Source organism: Callorhinus ursinus, unplaced genomic scaffold (assembly GCF_003265705.2).
Source record: "Callorhinus ursinus isolate GAN/ISIS: 27379988/994484 unplaced genomic scaffold, GSC_fseal_2.0 scaffold39, whole genome shotgun sequence".
Taxonomy (NCBI): domain Eukaryota; kingdom Metazoa; phylum Chordata; class Mammalia; order Carnivora; family Otariidae; genus Callorhinus; species Callorhinus ursinus.
Window position 1 is genome coordinate 2,744,653 of NW_027397101.1, and position 9,132 is coordinate 2,753,784.

At 41.8% G+C, this 9,132-nt stretch overlaps 1 pseudogene; it reads left to right on the forward strand.

Moving 5' to 3' along the window:
- Nucleotides 1–3,061: 3,061 nt before the first annotated feature.
- On the forward strand, nt 3,062–3,882 carry LOC112808530 (nucleophosmin pseudogene; annotated as a pseudogene).
- The last annotated feature ends 5,250 nt before the right edge of the window (nt 3,883–9,132 follow it).

Genomic DNA, 9,132 nt, shown 5'->3' on the forward strand with positions numbered 1-9,132 from the left:
AATTTTATTGGCATTAGCTATCTTTTTGCAAAGTGTTCAACTTTCCACTTTGGAGAAAAGACGGTACCAAGATTAATTCTTGGAGAGCCCCAGTGAAGAAACGGTGAGGGGACAATGGAGATGCAGATAGTGTTTTGATAACCCAACTGCCACAAGTCACATATGCTGATGCCCAGAAATCTCACGATTTGATCATCTGTATTGATTAAGAAGGCTCCTAATTCAGAGGTGTGGAGGTGGGAGGATCTTTCCTAACCTGGCAATGTCCCAACCCAAAATTAACTTTGCGTTTGAGGTTGAGAGATCAAACAATATCTTCCTGCTGGCTAGCATCACTCTCTTGGAAAAGGATCCCAGATCAAGGAGTCAGCAGGGTTGGTGTCCAGTGAGGGCGCTCTCCTTAGGTTTGCACTCAGCCACCTTCTCAGATGACTTTTCCTCTGTTCATGCATGTGGAAAGAGAGAGACCTCTCCCCCCTCTTGTTATAAGGCCCCCAAACCTATCAGATTAGGACCCAACCTTAAGACCTCATTTAACCCTAATTATCTCTTAAGAGCCCTGTATTCAAATACAATCACATCAGGGGCTAGGACTTCATTGTATGCGTTTTGGGGAGACACAATTCAGTCCACAGCACTTGGCATCCTACTACTCAAGAATCTGAGTTTATAATCCTTGAACTTCAACTAGGCATTTGAAGAACATCAAATTGTATTAAGAATATCATTTATTGTTTCCAATACAGCCAGAGCAGGAAAATTGCTACAATATTTATCCTGTAACAGGCAAAGTATTCACTTCACTCGACCCACCCAATCCCAATTTACTATGTCTAAGTAAAGTGAATTCCGAGCATCCACTTTGTGTGAATAAGGGAAACAAATAATTCATTATACCATTTCTTAATTTTAATAACGTCTAGATATAATATAGCAAGACTGATGTACTATATACTTGTTTAAGTGGGACTCAACCCACATTGTTTTCACCAGTCACTAGGCAGCCAATTAAATACCAACCAGCCACTGAACTGTCTGCTAGCACAGAGGCCAGGCAACCTCATTACTGATAAGGTTAATTTAATCAGTTACCTTCGCTAAGTGCCCGTGAGTCACTCCCAAATTTAAAACACAAATAAAAAACATGAGTGGAAGCATTTCCTAGGTGGGGGGAATTCCTCATACCTCTCTCTGCCCACCCATCTCCCCTCACCTGGGTCACCTGCCTGCCAAACACCCCTATCTACTGATAACCAGAATTTTTTCTTTACAAGACATAAGCGTAGGGACCTCAAACCCAGGAACAACAAGATGTGCCCCCTTTTGTCTATTAGCAAATCTGGTATAGCTGCATGTGTTTGTGTGTGATAGGAAGGGTCCTCTGAGTCTACAACTGGAATGTGTTCTCAGTTGGAGGTTCTGCAAAAGAAAGAAAAAGGAAAGGGAAAGTTTAACTCTAAAGTAGGAAACAATCTGTTCTGCAGCTGGTGGCATTCAGAGTCGGGCAACACGGAAGAAGTGCTATTTGTGTGCACAGGTGTCTAGGACTCTGCAATCTGCCCAGCTGGGAGCACTGGGAATGGAGGCTAAACCACCGGGTCTCCACCTTCCTCTTCTTTATCCTTCCCAGGAGCTCCTCACAAACTATGGACTCTCTGACCAATGACTGAAATATACATATTATTCTCAGAGATCCCAAGGAAAACACAACATTACCATAATTTTAAGTCTCTGAGAAGCTCCAAACCTGAAATTTGAATGTGCCAGCCAGCATTACACCAACGGCCATCTTACTTCTTCCAGGTCAGGATGGTCAAGGCCTACACCCTGACTTTCATGCAATTAAATGGTGATGCTCATAGTGAGGCTCAGGTCCAGGTGTGGATGTAACAGGGAGGAATTTAGCATGTCTGACTCCATACTGCTTCTATTGCCCTTACCGCTGTGACCTATAGCTTAGAAACTTCTCTTTAGCCCTGCATGTAGGCATGTTAATCATCGAAGGAAACTTGCTTAAAGCCAAGATTTGCAAAAACCACTCTTTACCCAAAACCCACATCACCTGAGGAGGTAAGTAAGTATATACAGAAACAGCAATGCTATGTTTAAGATTTACAGAATGGCATGACCGGATTTCTGTACTCCAAGATCAACTAATTGAGGACAAAAAAAGCTTCAAAAACCTACCTTAGACCATTGCGGGCACCTGAATGTCTACAGACATCAGGCACCTCTTAACTCCAGCTCCTTCCCACTTCCCTCTCTTCCTAAAACATAAAAGCAGCTCAAAATTCATGCTGAGGAGAGATGGTTCTTTAGGACAACAGTCCATCATCTGTTTGCTGACTTTCCAAAAAAGTCACTTTCCTACCCCAACATCTTGCCCCTCGACTCACTGGCCTTTCATGTGGCCAAGAGAATGAGCTCAGGCTAGGTTACATGTATAACGATATTTAGCAATATAGACATGATGCATGCAAATGCATTCACAACAGAAAAGTGACAGTAGTGGTCAATAACCATCCTCCTGGCTGCTTTACAAACTGAAATATTTTGAAGTTGTATCCTGAGATGAGACCTTTCATCAAAATAAACTGCAGATTTAAAATAAAGTAAAATAAATTGCAGGATTAAGATCAAGTGATAAAGGACTAAAAGAAAATATGGACAAATATTATATGACCTCAGGATGGGGGTGGCTTCTCTAAGTATGATACCAATGACAGAAATCACAATGGTAACAGAGGCGACTGCCTCCAAAATAAAAGCAATCAAACAAGCAAACAAAAACAGGAACTGCAACAAGTCACTAGTCACTATCGTAACAGTATGCCAACAAAATTGAAAGCCAACAACCAATGAAGAAAAACATGTTGATAACACAGAAAACAGACAAAGTACGCTTAATGCACACGAAGTAACAAAAAGTCAGTAAGAACCCTGGTATAATTCTGTTGTGCACCACTGTTCTCTTGAGCAGCAGTAGCTTACCTCCTCTGCCTGACTTCTCTCCCACCTCTGTGCACACCACCACCCCACTGATGATGTGATGGGGACGGACATGAGCCCGCTGAGGCCCCAGAACTATCGTGTTGGTTGTAAATTAAGACTGACACAGATGATTTTTTTAAGGCGGATAACGAATAAAATAAGTACCAGTTATCTCGAAGAACAGGTTAAGGGCTAGTGCAAAGGATGAGCTGCACGTTGTTGGAGCAGACACAAGGAATTAGGAGGGTAGTCCAATAACATTAGCAACTTTGAAAAGGTCTGTACAGGCAATGAACTCCCTTGGGCTTTGAAATAACAACCCCTGGGGCTTGTGGTTGAGGGGTGGTTTGGGGCTCATCCATATTAATGAATGGCACTTAGTGCCGGAGAAAGACACAGAATCGGATGATGAAGAGAAGTGAAATTCCTAAGTATATCTGGAGAGCAAGCAGCCCTTGGAAGTTCTACACAAAAAAGTCCAACTTGCTGCTGAAGAAGAAGGAAGAGGAGGTAGAGAAGGAGGAGCAGGAGGAATAGAGGAGAAAACACTCCCATAAAGAAATCCATATGAGATACTCCAGCCACAAATGCACAAAAATCAAACCGGAGTGAAAAAGATTCAAAACCATGAACACCAAGATCAAAAGGTCAAGAATCCTCAAAAGAAAGAAAGAATGAAAGAAAGCAGAGAAAAACTCCTAAAACATCAAATGGACCTAGCTCTGTAGAAGACATTCAAGCAAAAATGCAAGCAAGTATAGAGAAAGGTGATTGTCTTTCCGAAGAGAAAGCCAAGCTCATCAATCCTAGGAAGCACAGCTCCCGAGGACTGACCCACAGGTTATTCAAGATCTCTGGAGTGGAGGAAGTCTCCTAAAGGAAACAGCTTAAACGGCTTATTAAAATTTTCCATCTCATTTTATTTCTGTAACAGTTGATCTCTGGCTGTCCTTTTTATAATGCAGAGTGAGAACTTTCCTTACCGTGTCTGATAAATGTGGTCCAGGCTGCACAGCCAATAATGTGTCGTCCCAAAATGCCTGTTTAGTTTTTAAAGGCACAACTCCACCTTTTGCTTGGGTTTAAATATGTATGGAAGGCTTCAACAGAACAAAGTAGTCGTGGTGATCAAATGGAAATGGTGGAGAGACAAAAATACATGTGTGAAATAAACTTAGTTTTTTAATAAATTTTAAAAATCAATGAGAAAAAGATGAGCACCTCAATAGAAAAAATAATAGTTGGGGGTGCCTTGGTGGCACAGTTGATAATGTGCCCAACTCTTGGTTTCAGCTCAGGTCATGATCTCAGGGTTGTGGGATCAAGCCCCAAGTCGGGCTTCACGCTCAGTGCAGAGTCTGCTTGACATTCTCTCTCTCTCTCCCTCTGCCCTTGCTGTGCATGATCTCTCTCTCTAAAATAAATAAATAAATCTTTAAAAAAAAAGAAAAAACAATAAACAAAGGACATGATCAGGCAATTTACAAACACAGAAACCCAAATATTTTTTAAACATAATGTCCTTTGTAATAAAAAAATGAAAAATGTTAAATATGCATAATTTTTCATTTATCAGATTTAGTCATTCAAAAAAAAAAATAACGAAACCCATTTCTGGAAAAAAGGTGGGGACTCCCAGAAACCAGGTGGGAATGACAACGGATGAAATTTTTTCCAGGTTGATAATTTGACACTAGGAATCAAAATCCTAAAATTTGCACTTCATTTGACATTGGAATTCCAAACTTAACCTAAATAAATAACTGTGGATAGGCACAAAAATGAAGCTACAACATCCGTGACAGTGTTGTTTGTAAGAGAGAAACGATACTGGGTCCGTTAACTGAAGAACATACAATGGAGGATGGAGCAGTGATTTAGAATTGCATTGGGAAGGTGTTAAGTTTTAAGGTGGGTTTCTGAACAATATGATCCTACACTTATAAACATACACTATATATGCAAAAGTATATAAATAACATGTACTCATAGAAAAAGACTAAAAGAAGAGAAGAAGTAAATGTCAGTGGTGGCTATCTACAATGAGATCATAGATGGTATTTATTTTGCTCTTTTTGCTTTTCCATAGGTCCTCAATTTTCTTCAGATAACATGTAATTTTTTATAATAATAAAAAAACTTTTTGTTTTTTTAAACAGAATTTTAAAGGGAAACCCAAGAGTACAACAGACTTGTGTTTCTCCCACCAAACTAAATGGCTTTCACTTACTGCTTCCAAGGATCACGCTGCATCTCTCTCTCCCCTGATCTGCATCCAACTCTGTAATAATTTCCTTCACATCATGAAAAAATTATCCCAAACCCCAAGCTCACTCATTCAATTAACTCCCTACCTCTTCCTTACTCGATATTCAATTAACATTGAATTACTTTAAGACTTGCTATTTTAAAACCTGCTCTGGCTAATCTGTTTTCTTAAATGATCAGCCCTTCTTTTTACTTCTGAGCCTTCAAAAATATCCGAAGACAAGAGAATGTTTGTAGACAAGTCACTCTGTTGTTCTGTACGGAGATACTTCACCGGCCCTCCAGGCCCCATTCCCTAGTCTAGTAGGTGTGCAAAGCAAAATGGAACAACCTCAAAGCTTCTAACCTATTCTGGGCAGCGTGCCAAGGAAAGCAGAGCATGGCGGGTGTGACACGAAAATACCAGACACGGGTCAAGGCAAAAATCTTTCTAAAAATGGCTCACCCCACATGGTTGTGCAGGAGGCACACTGAGCCCAGGCTGTGCTGGGCAGGGCTCAGGGCTCAGGGCTCTGTCCACAGGCAGCAACTTGTGTGATTTTGGACGAGCAGTTCACCTGTTCTGGGCCTCAGTTACATCATTTCCAAAACTATGGCATTATTTTTAAGGTGATGACCAAACTGACCGACATTTACGCCCTCTTCTCTAGCAAGTCATTTAACTCTGTAGAATCACAACATCCCCCTTAAAGTAGCTCACAGCCTGGGATCATTACAGATCCATTATTCTTCCTTACTGTGGATACTGAAGATGCTTAGCCTACTTCACAATTCCAGTGTTCATCACATCTTATGACCATAGATGGCTTTGGTCATTTTCCGCTGGCTTCTCCAGGCTTCCTGTTCTCCCCTACTGCATCTTCCTTCGTTGATTCAGGCTACATGTGAGTCACTTATTTATCTCTGTTGACTGGGGATCAGCCTTTTATTTTTTTAACCTGAGGGAAGTTAGTCATTTGAAAGGCTTCAATCTATTACAACCTATTACAGATGTTGTTCTTTCAAGGTTAAGAGAGGGGGCAGTCAGGGGCGCCTGGGTGGCTCAGTCGGTTAAGTGGCTGCCTTTGGCTCAGGTCATGATCCCAGGGTCCTGGGATCGAGCCCCACGTCAGGCTCCCTGCTCAGCAGAGAGCATGCTTCTTCCTCTCCCTCTCCCTGCTGTTCTGCCTACTTGTGCTCTCTCTCTGTCAAATAAATAAACAAAATCTTAAAAAAAAAAAAAAAAAAAAAGAGAGAGGGGCAGTCAAAAAACAGAAGGGCAAGAATTATCAGAAGTATCACTCAGGTGCTCCAAGGATGGGACTCACTTCTTATAAAGCTGGCAAACACCAACACCGTTCTCAAACCAAAGCAAAGACAATCTCCCTGACCCCTCAACCCAAGACAAAAGAGATCAATACTAACTCCAAATGCTGGCAAGGATGTGGAGAAACGGGGTCCCTTGTACATTACTACTGGGAATGTACAATGGCACAGCCCCTCTGTAAAACAGTGAGCCAGGGTCTCATAAAACTACACATGCACTTACCATATGGCCTAACAATTCCATTAGTGGGCATTTCTGCCACACAAATGGAAACCTATGTTCACACAAAAACCTATACGCAGATGTTCACAGCAACTCTATTCACAATATCCCAAAACAGGACCCAACTGAAATGTCCTTCAGTAGATGACTGGTTAGAGAAACATGGATATATCAAAACCATGAAATACCACTCTGCAATAAAAAGGAGCAAACAATTGACAGACATGACAACATGGATGCATCTCAAGCTGCATGAAACAAAGAATCTCAAAAGGTTACACCTATCTGATTTCATTTACACAACATTCTTGAAATGACAAAACTACAGAGATGGACCAAGACTGATGGTTGCCAGGGTTGGGGCGGGGCGGGGGTCAGGGGGGAGGAGGTAGCTGTAGCTAGAAAGGGTAGCATAAGGGATCCTTGCAAAGAAACTGTCCTGGATTTTCAACACGGTGGTGAGCAAATCTATACAGGTGACAAAATTACATAGAACTGCATACACACAAATGAGTGCATGCAAAACTGGTGAAATCCAAGATTGCTGGGTATCAATCTCATCCATATCAATTTCCTGTTCTTGATATTGATTATGCAAGATGTTGAGAGAGAGAGATCAATGCTAACAGCACATATGTGGACAATAAGGAACTAGAATCAACTTACAGTATTGTATTTTTCCTGTAAGTTTCTCCTATCCAATAGAAATGCAAATCTGTCCTATAGTCCACATTCCCTGAAATTTTAAATGACTCCTAACTTTGGGTGTTCTACTTTGTGGTGGTTGTCATGGTGATGTTTAAAGAAGGGGAGAACCATAAAGTGCTATACAAAGATCCTACTTTCTTCAAGGAGCTAGAATAGGATCTCCTGAGTACAGCATATATCTTGGTTCCCCACCCACATAGTGTGGCCAGCCTCAGTGGTCACCTGCAGACAGAAATACCAGGGAGTGGACACTTTAGGATCAACCTGCAAGTGAAGAAAGACAAGAGTTGGTGAATAACATGCCATCTTGCTCCCGTGCTGTGGGACGAACCTGAGGTGTACTCTACACCCTCTCTCAAAGGGTCCCTAGCGGAAAGTAAGCTCAGTTGCCCACAGCACTAATCTGCTTATGACTACGGCTTTTATTGGCTTTTCCTTCTTTCCTGCCTCTCGCCTCACCCTCATTCCGTCTCCCGAGTAAACCACTGAACCCAACTCCTTATCTCAGGGTCTGCTTTTGGAAGGACCCAAATCCAGAGATTCAAACTGGGGGTACACTGGATATAGGCTATAGCGCCTGTCTCTAACAACTGGTATTTTACTTCCCCTAATCAGTACCAAAATTAAAAATATATCTATTTTTTAACCTGCTACAAATTTCATGGAAATATAACAAAACACAATTCGTTTATTTAAGACAGACGACAACACCCTCAGGTAAATACAGTCTTGGTCATTTCTGAAGCTCCTCTCCTATGTGCCTCATGACAAATATGGACACCGGCCATCAGGCTATTTAACAACTAACTGCAAAGCCTTTTTCGTGCAGGTGACATCCACTGAAGCAAACCCGCGTTCAGTACACACATCTTTAGAACCTGCCCTACTTGTGTTCTAGATTCTAGAAGACCATCCAGAGTCCACAAATCCAGTAGGCCCATCAAAAGGTCTGACCTGTCAACCAGTTCCCAAGAGGTGACATAAGTGACTTAGGAAAGTAACTTACAGAAAACTCTGGTCTGAAAAAAAATTTTTTTAATGAAAGATTCTTTGAGATCCTGAAAACCATGCTAGATATAACCCACCTGGACTACTAACCAGCCATCGTCCTAGTGGTAATACCTTGAACCACTCTTCTCTGAATCTTAGCTGGTATCGAGGCTGCCCTCCAATGTCAGCATTTTCAATGGTTCTGCTATAAATATGTTTGTGTCCGTTGTAGCATCAAGTTAGGCTTGGGAGACAGAGTAGCCGAAAGAAAAATGGATCGGAAGTCTGAACATTTAGAACCCAGCCCTGCCTGCATCTGAGGAGTGGCAGGTAAGAGGGAGCAATTTTGGCCACAGCCCTTAGACTTCCTGGGTCTCTCTTTACTTATCAGCAAAATGAAGGGTTTGAATTAGATGAGAAGGAAAAACCAAGCCCTGTTCCAGCTTGACAAGGCTGTGATGCTAGGCAGTGTTTTTGTTTAGGAGAAACGGGATCTGCTAGGAGTATTACTACCCATGCACTGATTCATTTAGCAATTACTAAGCATCTTCTGTGTAGCAAGCACTGTGTAAGGGACACCAAGTGTCACCACGCATAAGCAGATAGGCCTGCCCCAGTCTCTGCCACAGCTCAGGTTCTCACTTCTA